The sequence below is a fragment of the Rhinopithecus bieti genome, unplaced genomic scaffold, assembly GCF_001698545.2.
Source record: "Rhinopithecus bieti isolate Rb0 unplaced genomic scaffold, ASM169854v2 scaffold_5260, whole genome shotgun sequence".
Classification (NCBI taxonomy): Eukaryota; Metazoa; Chordata; class Mammalia; order Primates; family Cercopithecidae; genus Rhinopithecus; species Rhinopithecus bieti.
Window position 1 is genome coordinate 5,281,649 of NW_016805896.1, and position 14,898 is coordinate 5,296,546.

General features: G+C 37.8%; 1 protein-coding gene across 28 annotated transcripts in view; it reads right to left on the reverse strand.

Annotated features, from left to right (window-relative positions):
- Positions 1-14,898, reverse strand: part of DTNA (dystrobrevin alpha) — a 419,414-nt gene that overhangs the window by 296,070 nt on the left and 108,446 nt on the right. For 5 of the 28 annotated variants that reach the window (XM_017874052.1, XM_017874031.1, XM_017874054.1 and 2 more), the window contains exon 1: positions 10,311-10,531. The exons of 22 other annotated variants lie outside the window; for them this stretch is intronic. The gene's annotated coding sequence lies outside the window, so the exon portion shown is untranslated. Of the gene's footprint in view, positions 1-10,310; positions 10,532-10,681; positions 10,752-14,898 lie in introns of those variants that run through there. One more of the 28 variants, XM_017874033.1, reaches the window with a different exon arrangement.

Consider the following 14,898-nt stretch of genomic DNA (forward strand, 5'->3'; position numbering starts at 1 on the left):
CCAAGAAAAACTACCAAGAAAGAGAAGTTGAAGTTGAAGATGACCTTTCTCTTCACAAGGTCTTCATAAATAAATAATAAGTCTGATAAATTTAACGGTGTGTGATCATATTCTAAAATGAAATAATAGTTTTAGATTTTTGAATGAAATAGGTAAAATGGAGCAAATCACTTTAGAGTTCTGCATTCTGAAGAACACAACCAATCTCCTTACCTGTGGTGTATCAAAGAAATATTCCTCAATAGCTTTAAACAAATACCATTGCAAGCTCTGTCAATTTAAAGTTTGATTTCTGTTGGTGTTGAAAATCAATGTCATTTAACAAGAGAATGAAAACCAAAAAAGGTGAAAAAAAGAAAACTAATGTATTAGCATTGAACTGTACACTTAAAGATGGTAAAGATGGTAAATTTTACATGTAGATTTTAGGTGAATAAAAACTGTAAAAAAAAAGAGAATGAAAATAAAGTGTCAAATACTAAGAATACTTATAAAAGTCCTTTAAAATTCTTAGCTTTATGTTCTAAAAGTACTACACGAGCTGCAATATTATTGCACTTTTAATTATTAATACAATGTACTAGAGGTAATTATTTTATTTTTATTTTTTAAATGGGATTTTTTTTCCTTTCTTTTCTTTTTCTTTTAGAGACAGGGTCTCACTCTGTTGCCCAGGCTGGGGAGCAGTGGCACAAACACTACTGCCTCAAACTCCTGGGCTCAGGTGTTCCTTCTTCCTCAGTCTCCTGAGTGGGACTTACAGGCACACACCACCATACTCAGCTAAATTTCTTTCTTTTTTGAAATTAAATTACTTTTAAAATTTTTTTAATTTTATTTTGAGATGGAGTATCACACTGTCGCCTGGGCTGGAGTGCAATGGCACGATCTCGGTTCACTGCAATCTCCGCCTCACCGGTTCAAGCGATTCTCCTGCCTCAGTCTTCTCAGTAGCTGGGATTACAGGTGCCTGCCACCACGCCCGACTGATTTTTTTATTTTTGGTAGAGACAGGGTTTCACTATGTGGCCAGGCTGTTCTCGGACTCCTGATCTCATGATCTGCCAGCCTACCAAAGTGCTAAAGTGCTGGGATTACAGGCATGAGCCACCACGCCAGGCATCTTTTTTTTTTTTTTTTTTTTTTTTTTTTCCATAGAGACAGGCTCTCACTACATTTCCCAGGCTGGTCTTGAACTCCTGGCTTGATGATCCTCCATGTGCTGGGATTACAGACATGAGCCACCACACCACTCAGCCTTAGAGGTTGTTGAAACCAGAATTACCAAAGTGTGTTTTGTGGTGTTGAAATGTGATATATCTCTATCCATCTGTGTATCTATCTATAATTATAAAGTTCCATGGTCAAATTACATTGGAAAACACTTGGTTAAAGAAAGTCAAACACATCCCTTTAGTGTAGAACTTTTATGCATTCTTAATGCAAATGTTCACCTAAATCTCCAAGAAAGGGATATGGTATACAGCATGTTCCAAATTCATTTGATCCAAGATTCTTACCCCAGCCCTCCCCCCAACACACACATAATATTTCCTAAAATTACTGGCTTCCAAGGACACAAATTGGATTTGCTGATTTAAATTACAATTCAAAGGGCCTTGAAATATTAGCTTAAAAATTTTCAGTTCTTAAGTGTCTCAATCTTTAAATTCCTGAGTTTTATCTATTATAGTTAGTGCTTAAAACTAAATGCTAAGCAAAGGGTAGAGTACCAATAATATAAATGCTATTCAAGACTATGTATTTCTAATATATAATATATATTACCATTCGTCTGTGCCATATTCCCTGAGCCTAGTCCTTTTACTTTGTCTACTGGTAAAAGTGGGGGCTGGGGATTAGAATTGCATTCAATTTCCTTTTTCTCCATTTCTCTACTACACATGAGCAGTTCCTAGAGATGGGAAAGCTTAACATTTCACATTTGCTCTCTACATTCTGTAGGAATTGCCACAATGGAATCTCCTGTCACTTCCCAAAACTGTTAATGGGCAGGACTCTCTGAGTGGTAAAGTATAAGGAGTGGTAAAATCCTAGAATTCCATAGCGGTGGAGAAGCTGACAGAAAAGGTCACAGACATGGAAATGGTAAAGATTTAAACAGCTGAAAAGTCTCAGTGGAGATGAGAGCCAAAAGATGTAAACAGGCAATGGACATTAGTATCAGATTGCAGGTAGCGTACATTTACCAAATATGGACCTGTTCACAGGTATATATAACTTTAAGCCTAAGTCTGTGTTACTAAGAGAGTTTTAGGCTGCCTATTATCCAAGAGTGTGGAAATTCCTTAGAGCTCTACATAAATATTCCAGTCCTTTCTCTTTCTAAGCACATGGTGGGGTAGCGGGAGGGACTTGACTCCAGACGCTGGGCTCAGAGACTGGAAGGAATTGAGGACTAGCTAAAACAGGGCCAGTATGGAAACAGCTTTCCATAAGACATGCTTAACAGTATGCCATGTCAGTTCCCCATTGCTATGGCAACACCCAAAGTACCGCCCCTTTCCATGGCAATGACCAATGACCTAGAAGTTACCACCTTTCTCCTAAAAGTTTCTGCATAAACCACCCCTAAATTTGCTTATAATTAAAGATATAAATATGACCACAAAACTGAGTCTCAGCTGCTACTCTGGACATACTATGGGGTAGCCCTGCTCTGCAAGGAGCAGTACCTCTGCTGCTGATGTACACTGCCAGTAGTAGTTGCTGTCTAACACCACTGGCTTGCCCTTGAATTCTTTTCTGCCCTAGGCAAAGCCAAAAACCCTCCTGGGCTAAGTCCCAGTACTGGGGCTCACCTGTTCTAGATCAATGGTAGGATCATATTATACTTCCCATCCAACTGAAGTTAGGTGTGGCCATATGGCATGCTTTGGCTAAGGGAATGTGATCATAAGGAAAATGGGTCATTTCCAGGTGAAAATAGCTGCGTAGAGAAGAACCTTCAGCCAGTCTGTGGTGGCTAAATTGTGTAAGTGAGAAAAGGAAATCTGGTTTCTATATGTCACTGAAATTGAGAGTTGTTTGTTACCTGAGGAAATGGCCCATAGTATATCTGGAACACTTCATATGTCTACATCTTAGTTTTATCATATATAAAATAAAATACATGTCTCTTACCTACAAAATAACTTCAAACATTGGATGCATCTTGGAAGAATTGCTACATTTATCTGAGGTGTTAAATATCTTTTCATTAGTAAACATGATTCTACAAATGTGTAGAAATGAACAATCTAAGACCTGGAAGTTCATATGCATTGGAAGATAAATTTCATTCAAAATTATATCTTTTAAAAAACTAATTAAGGCATCTGTATTCCTGAACTGTGATTAATTCAGTGAATTCATTGCTTCAGCATCTATAAACCTATGAACTATCACACTATATAGGAATGAGTATAAAAAATAAACTGAGACTTAGAAAACTAAAGTAACTCTATTGCTCTTTTTAAAATATTTAGAGGTTTACAAAACTTTCATGATTCAGAGTGTCTGAGTCATCTTTACATCGTTTTATTTTGTAAAATGCCAAGTCCAGCTTTATTTATACAAATAAATGTATTTCTATTTTACGTTAAGATTTAATTCAATATGTAATAAGAAATACACATTTAACTTAATTTTTTTTTTCAGAATTTTTTCAGGTATCTTTAAACTCTTCCGTAATAAAAGTATCTCCTAAACAAGAGATTTTTTTAAGAATCTCAAGACTATCCTCTAAACTTTATGAGAAGAAAATATTAGCTGTTGAGAAAGGCAAAATGACTTTTTAAATATGTGTGGAGATTAGGACAGATACATTTAAAATATCAATGAAAGATACATAAAGAAACTTGTTGGCTGGACACGGTGGCTCACACCTATAATCCCAGCACTTTGGGAGGCTGAGGCGAGCAGATCACTTGAGGTCAGGAGTTCGAGATCAGCCTGTCCAACATGATGAAAGCCCATCTCTACTAAAAATACAAAAACTTAGCTAGGCGTGGTGGTGCATGCCTGTAATCCCAGCTACTTGAGAGGCTGAGGCAGAAGAATCACTTGAACCCAGGAGGTGGAGGCTGCAGTGAGCTGAGATTGCACCACAGTACACCAGCCTGGGCGACAGAGCAAGACTGTGTCTCAAAAAAGAAACAACAACAAGAACACAAAACAATGACAATCCCAAACAAGTAAAGTCATGATTTTCCTACATTGCTTCTATAATAAGAAAAAGTAAAATGAAGGGATATGGAATTTTTCAGGTTTGAAGGTTTTGTTTTCCCTTTTCAACAACAAAAAAGAAAAAAACTATTAATTAAATTCATTGTTTTAACATGGTATCCTTCAGTACCAGTTTCCTGTGAAGGGGGTGAATAAGTAATTTCATTGCCTACACAGCTGGAACAAAAGGTGGGAGCTCAAATTATTGAATTAATGAGAAAAATGAATTCAGCTATTTGGAAGTTATGATTTAGAAATCAGCCATTATTCAAGAGCTAGTTTAGAGTGCTTTCATAGATGAGGCAAAAAAGAAAGGCCAATATCATATTTTCATATTTTGTGATGAAGAATCTTTGGGATCTCAAACACTGAGTTTGATATTTCATTAAATTCAAAGATGTTTTCTGAAGACACATTTTGGCCCCACCCATACGGGGCTTTTCTCTTGTGATAGGTAGGAGTGTCTGTATGAGAAATAATATAAGCCAAGTTTCTTATTGATTAATCTTAGAAGTTGGCATATCAAAGATTCACAATAAATGTGTAAAAAGTTTATAAGTGGTCCAAAGAATATAAAATTAATTAAACATCCTTGGAATTAATAACTTAATTTCCTCTTCCTGTGGGTTCCCTCAACTATATTCAATGTTTAAATAAACAAATACCGTTTTTCTTTGCTTACCATAGGCTTTTAGAAAGATGATATTCAAATTGCACTTCAAGGACTTACATTTTTTTTTTTTTTTTTTGAGAGAGAGTCTTGCTCTGTCGCCCAGGCTGCAGTGCAGTGGTGCAATCTCGGCTCACTGCAAGCTCCACCTCCCAGGTTCATGCCATTCTTCTGCCTCAGCGTCCAGAGTAACTGGGACTACAGGCACCCGCCACCACACCCAGCTAATTTTTTTTTTTTTTTTTTGTATTTTTAGTAGAGATGGGGTTTCACCGTGTTAGCCAGGATGGTCTCAATCTCCTGACCTCATGATCCGCTTGCCTCGGCCTCCCAAAGTGCTTGATTACAGGTGTGAGCCACCGCTCTTGGCTAAGGCCTTAAAAATTTTAAGAAAAGTTTTCCACAAGCTTTCAAGATTAGGGTCACAATATTGTATTACATAAACACTCAACTGCTTTCTTTGTAGCACCACACTGTGATTTGAAACAACCCAGTGTTTTCTAATGGTTGAAATTGAGGTTGTGTGCAATGAGATAATTTTCATTTAGTTGTGCCTCATTGACATTTTCCCATTGTGCTATTTAACATTCTGGAGTAGATTTGTTGAAATATGTCAGTTTTCCCACTCTATGACTCTTTTGATTATGAATCTCTCTGATAATATGCAGCTGATTCACCATATTTAAACTTCTACTTTCTCTCTTGTCATCACAATCAAGTCATACATCATATTTGGTTAAAAAAAAAAAGGAAATAGAGAACTCCCTTTCTCCAAGACAGTGACAACAATCAAACAAGTAAACATGTTTTTACTGACTCCACTTGACATACAGGATTACTAATGATCACTATTCTAGACAGAGTCTAAGGTCAAAAGAAAAAATGATGTTTAGAATGGAAAAGAATATATTAACAAAAGAAATTCCTCAGAAACAAACTTCTTCGGAATAGTCATCTGTTCATTTCTTAAACATTTTTTGAGTGGTTCCTATGTGTCAGTTACTGAGAATAAAAAAATGTGTAAGACACAAGCCACAGCAGTAGGGACTCCCAGAATAGTGGGTGAGTTTTACACTTAAAAATAAAGTGCAGAAAGTACAGTGAAGGTGACTTATGAGGGCAACCTTAAAGGAGAAGTAGCATTTTCCCACAAAGGAGAGAAGCAATAGGCATTCTGGTGGTGGGGGCGGGGGGGGATGGAGGTAGACTAGCACAGAGCTAAGACAGTATATGCCATGTTGTGGAGGCAGCCATTGTGTGTGATTGAAGTATTGGTGATAACCAGGGAAGTAGTGGAGTCAATGTTTGAGAAATAGGTCGAGGCTTTGTGATGGACCTTTTAAGACATACTAAGGACAGTAAGTTTTATTTTGAAGGGAGTCATGAACCACTAAAGATTTTTAAGTAGGGGAGCAATTGATTGAAGTCTATAGTTTTTAGAAAATGGGTATGTTGGTTTCAGCAAGATGTGTGTGTAGTGGTGGGGTCAGGGTGTGGATGGAGCTTAGAGACAGGAGAACAACTAGAAGGCCATATAATAGCCAAGTTAAATGACGAAGACTTGAAGTAGAGCAACTGCAGAGAGAATGGAAAGCATGGGATTTAAGATGATTTTTTAAATGTCTTAATACTGGATATAGGCCAAGAGAAAGCAGAAAGAGTCAAAATCAACCTCTGAGAGTGAAGGATGCTTGTGGGGTGGATTCGAGATTAAAGAAATTGCCAAGGGAAGGGGCCAGCTCAGGACAAATAATACTGCACAGCCATCAAAAAGAATGTGTTCATGTCCTTTGCAGGGACATGGATGAAGCTGGAAACCATCATTCTCAGCAAACTAACACAGGAACAGAAAACCGAACACCACATGTTCTCATTCATAAGTGGGAGTTGAACAACGAGAATATATGGGCACAGGGAGGGGAACATCACACACTGAAGCTTGTCAGGAAGTTTGGGGCTAGGGAAGGGATAGCATTAGGAGAAATACCTAATGTAGATGACAGATTGACGGGTGCAGCAAACCACCATGGCACATGTTTACCTATGTAACAAACCTGTACGTTCTGCACATGTATCCCACAACTTAAGTATAATAAAAAAAGAACTTTTAAGGGGTGTTGACAGCTCAAATAAAGTCAGAAAACACGAATCTTTCAATCAGCATGTATATGCAATTTTCTCCAAAAAGTCTAAATATATCAGGTCACAACTAAAAAATAAAATCAGAAAAATTATCTGAAATCATTAATGATATCAGCAAACTTTGATATCTTCTCTAGAATGAAAAGTGTAAAAAAAAAAACTATAATAGCCAACTATAATAGCAGTAGGATGCATTTCCATTTCTGGTAACAGTAATGAGAGAATTTGGATTGATATACCCAATGTAGTAAGATATTTGAGATATAAAAGCAGTAAAGACGCTGGACATGGTGGCTCATGCCTGTAATCCCAACACTTTGGGAAGCTGAGGCAGATGGATCACTTGAGGCCAGGAGTTCGAGATGAGCCTGGCCAACATGTTGAAAACCCAACTCTACTAAAAATACAAAAATTAGCCAGGCATGGTGGCATGCGCCTATAATCCCAGCTACTTGGGAGGCCAAGGCACGAGAATCGCTTGAACCCAAGAGGCAGAGGTTGCAGTGAGCGATCAATCACGTCATGTCACTGCACTCCAGCCTGGGCAACAGAGTGAAAACAAAACAAAACAAAACAAAAAACCAACCACAAACAAAAAACAGCAAGGAGCCTTTAATAAGATGGTGAGGATTTGGCACATGAAAACTTAGGAGAAGATCAGAAATCAGAGGGGTGAGGTCACTTTTAAAAGCCCTTGGGCATATGACTATCAGGAAAAAAGATCTGAGAATCCAGCTTTATACTTCAAGTAGCTGTCTGTGCTTCATAGAAAAGTCAAAGTCCTTGGCCCTCAGGTGGGGCTTTAATTAACTAACCTAGCTTTATGCTGGTGTCATGAAAGGTCGTACTCTCCTTTAGGGGAGGAGTGAACCTGCCATTCCTCTCACTGATTTGCAGCCTTCTTGTCACAGAGGTGATTCAGGGAACATCAGGAGTTGTACTTTGTCTAAGACGATTCTGGTCTGATATCGCCCCCAGGTGCCTGGCAGAAGCAAATCAAAATCTTCTCTGGAGGAAAACATTATCACTTAGGTCTCAACTTACTCTTACGATCTTTAATTATAACGTAATTTTAAAAATATATTTCCAGCAAAGAGTCAAAGATATCCAAGCAACCAAGAAATTAAGACACCATGAATGAGAACTAGTAGGAACAGTAATAATAGAAACAAATTCAGTAACACTTGAGATATTATAATTATCCAAAATATATTATAAAACTACACTTAGGATGTTCAAAGGAATAAAAGCCAAGATTGACAATTTTATACAAGAATTAGAAACTATAAAAGTGATATAATAGTAGCAGAGAAATATTTGTCTCTTTTTCTGTTAACACTATTTGGCCACACAGTTTAAAATTCTTCATTTTAGAATTTTACATTTTGTATTCTTTTTGTGTGTGTGTGTTTTTTTGACACACTGAAAAAAAACCCAAATCCCACACTGATAAACCTAACATATTTTCATTTATTTTATAATTCAATCAAAAACATATTAGTTACATAAATGGCATGCCTACATGTGTTTGTGTGTGTACCCGAGTGTATGGTAAGCACCCAGGTGCATGCATTCACAAACTTCTTGGAAGCACGTGTGATTTCTGCCAGGTTCATTCTTATTGTCAACCATTCAGTACACAATTGGTAATGCAATGTCACAAGGCATCCAATGTGACCACAGAAAATTTACAAAGTTAACACTTGGTCATGGGGAAATGAAAATTAACCACAATTGGCAATTGTTTGCAACCTAAAGGGGTTAATTGTAAGTATTACCCAAGCTTAACTATCATTTAACAAATTGTCTAAACTGTCACAAGGTCAGATATTTATACTGAAAAGCAAATATTACTGGTGGACTTAGTACATTGACTTTAAAACTCTCTTAAGTCAGATTCTTTCTTGAGTATAGGTCTTCATTGACAAGAAAAGCGGGGGGCTGAGTAGTCATATTCATCAGAGGTCTGGAGGGAGAAGGAGGACTAAGAGGGAGGGAAAATTGGACAGAGAAAGGAGGAAAGGGGCATCAAAACTGAGCTCTGCGAACTTCACATTTGTTTGGCCTTACTAGATTACTCAGTTGTAAAATCAAATGACTTTATCAATATAATGACCATTTTTCATTTTAAAAGAGTAACACAGTATATTACTATTCTCATCAAAGTTGAATGAAAAATCCATAATAAGCCCTTCATTGTTTGTACCTAGTTTAGCCAACTTAGTTCATTAGAATCTGGTCTATTTGACAAGACAAAAAACTGGCCAGTTACGTTTAACAACTGTTCATCTGTGCACTCTGTAATAACAGCGTCAGCAGATTTATTTTCCCCATATAAAGTAGAATTTCCAATTCACACCATGTACTCTGTGACTATTATGGACAGTATTTATTCAGAAGGAATGCTGTGCAAGTTTGGAAAAGCTGTCTCTAAGAGCAGAGGGAGAGGTCATTTGACAAAACAAGACACAAAACCTATACATGGGCAAAACATGAAGAGAACTAAAGTTTGTCATTGTTTTCAAGAAGAAGTTTGAAATCCTAGAACAGTGCGACAACAGCAAAATCAGACAACCCTTCCTCTCCCTCGTCTTCTCTCAAGCTCTGTAAAATCAGAATGCCTCCATTCACTTAGCAAATATCAGCTTTTCTTTTTCTTTTGAAGGAGGGGAACCTGCTTGGAATTAATAAGGCAACACTAAAAAATAACTTCTATTAATTCTTCTCTTCCTGAAAATTGCCTATTTTCTCTCAGTTGCTTTTTAAAAAGTAGAATATCTTCTAAAGGCTCCTTATGCAGTTTTAGGCCACCTTTAAGAGCACCTTTCCTCTCCTTTTTCATTCTTTTTTTGTTTCTCAAATTGGGAAGTGACTTAGTACCATGCAGGGGAAACTGAACTCCATCTCACAATAATATACTTTCATCCAATGGCATAATAGACATGGTAACACTCAGTTTGTGTTGTGACATAAAACTACTGAGATTGTAACTCAGTAAACTCATAATGCATAGAGAAGAATAGAGGAAAAAACAAATAAGGATAAAGTCAAAACTGAAGTTACAGACCTGCAATGTAAATTTCAAAACTAAGCTAAAATCCTCTTTCTGCTGCACAAAATGTAAAATACCAACTATCTTAAGAAAGATAAGCAAGCTACAATAGTGAAAAATCTTTACTATCACCTTTTCATTCACACAGATAAAAAGAAAAATTCAACATTAACCGTCCCAGAAAAGCGATGCACCTTAAAAACCAATCTTTTCACTTACCCTACAGCATGCACACCATGATTTCTTAAATCCTTTTAATTCCAGTACATCCAGAACATACATGAATTCTTAGCATATTCATTTAAAGAACAAACTGGAACCAAATTGTTAATTACAACAGAGATCATAACAGAACTCCCTGAACTTCTAGGGAGAGCTATGAGTATGAAATCCAGCCTCTAGATCCTGGTGTGTACTGTGTCTATCTTTAACTTGAAAATGATTTGGTTTCACATTCCATTGAAGTCCCACTGGCAGATGCCTTTGGTAAGCTCGCCAATGGCAGGCTTTCACGCGCCTTCCTTCCCCCCTCCCTCTCACTGAGCTTCCGCTGTTACCTCTAATGCTGATTTACTCAGCTGTCTTTTTACCTGTCTCTGCGTGGGTAAAAGGAGATGCTTTCATTGATGGATATTACGGAAACACTTGGAAGCTGAACATCAGCCCGAGGACTCACTGTGCTTCCCCTGCCATCCCCTCCCCCTACTCACTGCCAGAAACCAACTGACTTCCAAACTTGGCTGCCTGAAAAAAGAATGTTCTCTGATTGGCATTCCTGGAAGCAGAAAGCAAGGCAGCTCAAGTTTTGTACTGTTACTCAGCATGAACAACTTCCCAGGTACACAAAATACAAATCAGTTTTTTTTTTCTTAACTTTGAGGAGAACCGAAAAAATATTCTAGGGTATTAAAAATATTTTTATTGTAGGACAGCATTTAAGTTTTAATATCCACATATAATTTTACAGAGAATGGCTATGACTGTAGTGAGAAAGGGAAACGGCACATTTTTTGTTAAAAGTTGAATGAGTTAGTAAATGAGCTGGGATCCGTTAAGAGAAAGAAATCATCGTGCCGCCTGCTTGCCAGTGTTTTGGAGGGCAACTGTTCAATCTGTACATTTTCTGTTAGAGAAAAACTTGCTGTAAGAATTGTGGAAAAACTGATTTCAACAGGAAAGGGTGCAAAACCACTTCTACCTTCCTATTGAAACTTCTTTTTCAGGACTGTCTTGCAAAACTTGAGTGCGGACTCGAAAAGGAAATGAATGTGTGTGTGTGTGTGTGTGTGTGTGTGTGTGTGTGTTATACACGTGTATATCTGAAAGAAGAGAAATTGAGTGAATGGAAACAAGGAAAAAGATACATTTCATCAAATAGAGTCTGACATGAATTAACAATAATGGGTCCCTTTAAATCACCATTAATTAACTTGTGTTTAATATTTATTAATATTTAGTGGTAACTGGGGCCAAAAGATCTCTTGCCTCTGAAAATAACTAACCACTTTATGTTCAAAACATGCAATTCTACAGACCACACAACTTCTTCAAAAGCCTAATGAAGGCTTTATAATTTTGGTAATTGGACACATCTCAACCCTAAGCATTTCGGGGTTTCCAAATTTCAGCTAGCTGTGGCTGCCAACTCTAGGCAACTGTCAGCTGGCTGGGCTCAGGGTGGTGGTGTGGCTGCAGCTGCTCCTTGGAACTTACGTGGACATCTCAAAAATATTCAATGGCAAAACAGTGATGCCAGAAAGCAAGCTTTCTGTTTTTCTTTGTTTGTTGATGGTTTTGAATCTTCTATTTTAGGTTATATTTTACCATATCTAGAGCAATACCATTTTGAGAAACAATGAGGGAAAACTTGATTAATTGGCATCATATTACTAGCCTATTTCAGTGATATTTTGATGCCCCATACAGACTGGTGGCAACCAGCTTTTAGCCTTTTAGCCTAACTTTGTTACTAGATGTCTTTTAAAAAGATCAAAAGATAGAAACCGAGGAGTAAGAAACTTTCCTTAATTTTGTCCCCAAAGTTGACAGTTTCTTAGGGAAACTGCAGGCTTTACGTAATGCTGACAGACAGGCATTCTGATGACTTCACAAATAAATGGAAAGAAATAACCCAATAGTCCAGAAAGTACACATTTCCGTCCCTGTGTTTCTTTATCCCTCTGTCAAAAATACGCCTTCTCAAGGCTATCAGATGGTGTCAAAACACAAACAAACTAAGAAGGGTGGACAGAGGTGCGGCCATCAATGGTTCACATTCAGCTGCTCTGTTCACCTTTGTTGTATCTCAGAGGGAGCACTGGCACATAACTGATACTCAAAAAATGGTTGTTGAAACTGAAGAACTGCTCATGTACAAGTGTACATCTTAACCTATGGAAAATGGTTATTTGTTGGCCCACATCTTAGATAAATACGTTTTGTATTTGTCTTGGGAAAAATACGCTTCTCTTCAAGCAATTAACCAAAATATTATACAGAATGTATAGTATGTACCAAATACCTTTACTGAAGCCAAAAAAATCATTATACATCTTATGTATGTATGTATGCATGTGTGTGCTTCTAAATGTTAACATGGCAAATATTTGTTAAGAGCACTTCTACCAATCTTGGTGGCTTATAAGAAAAATAGAGAAAAAATGAAATGTTTAGGTTTGCTAATATTTCCCAGTAATGAGTAAACTATAACAATTTTCCTTATTGAACTGTTACTGGCCACTCCTTATAGTGCAACATTCATCAATCAAATATCTCCTAAGATTCCCAACTTTATCTCTGCTGCTCTTTCCAGAAATCTCAGAACACTCTGCAACGGGAGTAGGAGCATTAGTCCATATACAAGTGTGAGTGAGCACAATCAGTTTTTTCCTTCCTTTTTCCGCCAACCTTCACAAGGCCATTGATAAGATTTATAATGGCTAGAACTCAGTCTTTATCATGAGTAAATGTTTTTCTCTTTCATAAGCACTAACATGAGAGTCAGGATTAGATCAGAAAAACAGCTTCTAGGGCTTGCTTCCAAAGAAAACTGGGCACATAACAGGCAAATCAGATACCCTTGATTTATCATGAACAAGAAGTTAATCTCTCCTCCATTCTCCAGAAATAGATTCTATTAGCACAGTTCTGTGGATGGCAAATGCTGGTAGCAGGCTCCTTGCAGGGGTGACCAAGGTGTTCAAACATAGGTCTTAGCTGATCTGTGAGACATTCACGTGTATGAAGAACATGGTCACTGAAAAGCAAATGACCTCTGTTATCTTTTTCCTCCATAATAAATATCCTTAAGAGACTAGGACAGGCAATATTCTCATGGTGATAGTTTTATAGCTGATATTTTTGTCATATCACTTATTTTAAAAGCATATACTTTTCATGCAAAATAATTTGGAGTATAATTGTGATTTTGTTAAAAGAGAAAACATCAGTACATCCAAGTCATTTAAAAGTAATTAAAATAGACACTGTCCAAGAAAAGTAGAAAACTATGCATAAACTGCATTAGAAAACAGAGGCTCTACAAACAAATATGGAAGATTCAAAGCAGCAGCATGCTATTTATTATCTTATTAAATGCCAATCAACTTAAAAATATACCCAGCAATCTCTCTTATGGGTACATACCCAAAGGAAATACACCAACTCCTAAAGGTATCTGCACTTCCATGCTCATTGCAGCATTATTCACAATAACCAAGATGTGGGAACAACCAAAGTGTTCATTGACAGAGAAAAGAAATTGTGATATACACATGCAGAATCTTATCCAGCCCACCAAAAAGAGATCCTGCCATTTGCCATAACATGGATAAACTTGGGGGACATTATGCCAAGTGAAATAAGCCAGGCACAGAAAGACAAATCCTGCATGATCTCACTTATATGTGCAATCTTTTAAATACATCAAATATATAGAAGTAGAGTAAAGCAATAGTTACCAGGAGCAGGCAGAAATGGGAAGATATAGATGAAAAGGTACAAAAAGAGAGTTATATAGTATGAATAAGTGTAGAGATTTAGCATACAGTATGCTAAGGTGCAATCTCGGCTCACTGCAAGCTCCGCCTCCTGGGTTCACATCATTCTCCTGCCTCAGCCTCCTGAGTAGCTGGAACTACAGGCACCTGCCACCATGCCCGGCTAATTTTTTGTATTTTTTAGTGGAGACAGGGTTTCACCGTATTAGCCAGGATGGTCTCGATTTCCTGACCTCGTGATCCACCCGCATCGGCTTCCCAAAGTGGATTATTAGGTACTCTTAACACACACACACGTGCACATACACACACATGAAAGTAACTATAGGAAACAATGAAATATTAATTTGTTTAACTGTAGTAATCGCCTCACTATATATATCAAAATGAGTATATCAAAACATCATGGTGGTGGAGCAAGATGGCCGAATAGGAACAGCTCCAGTCTCCAACTCCCAGCGCGAGTGACACAGAAGACCGGTGATTTCTGCATTTTCAACTGAGGTACTGGGGTCATCTCACTGGGGAGTGCCGGACAATTGGTGCTGGTCAGCTGCTGCAGCCCCACCAGCGAGAGCTGAAGCAGGGTGAGGCATTGCCTCACCTGGGAAGCGCAAGGGGGAAGGGAATCCCTTTTCCTAGCCAGGGGAACTGAGACACACAACACCTGGAAAATCGGGTAATTCCCACCCCAATACTGCACTTGAAGCAAACGGGCACACCAGGAGATTATACCCACACCTGGCCGGGAGGGTCCCACGGCCACGGAGCCTCCCTCATTGCTAGCACAGCAGTCTGCGATCTAACCG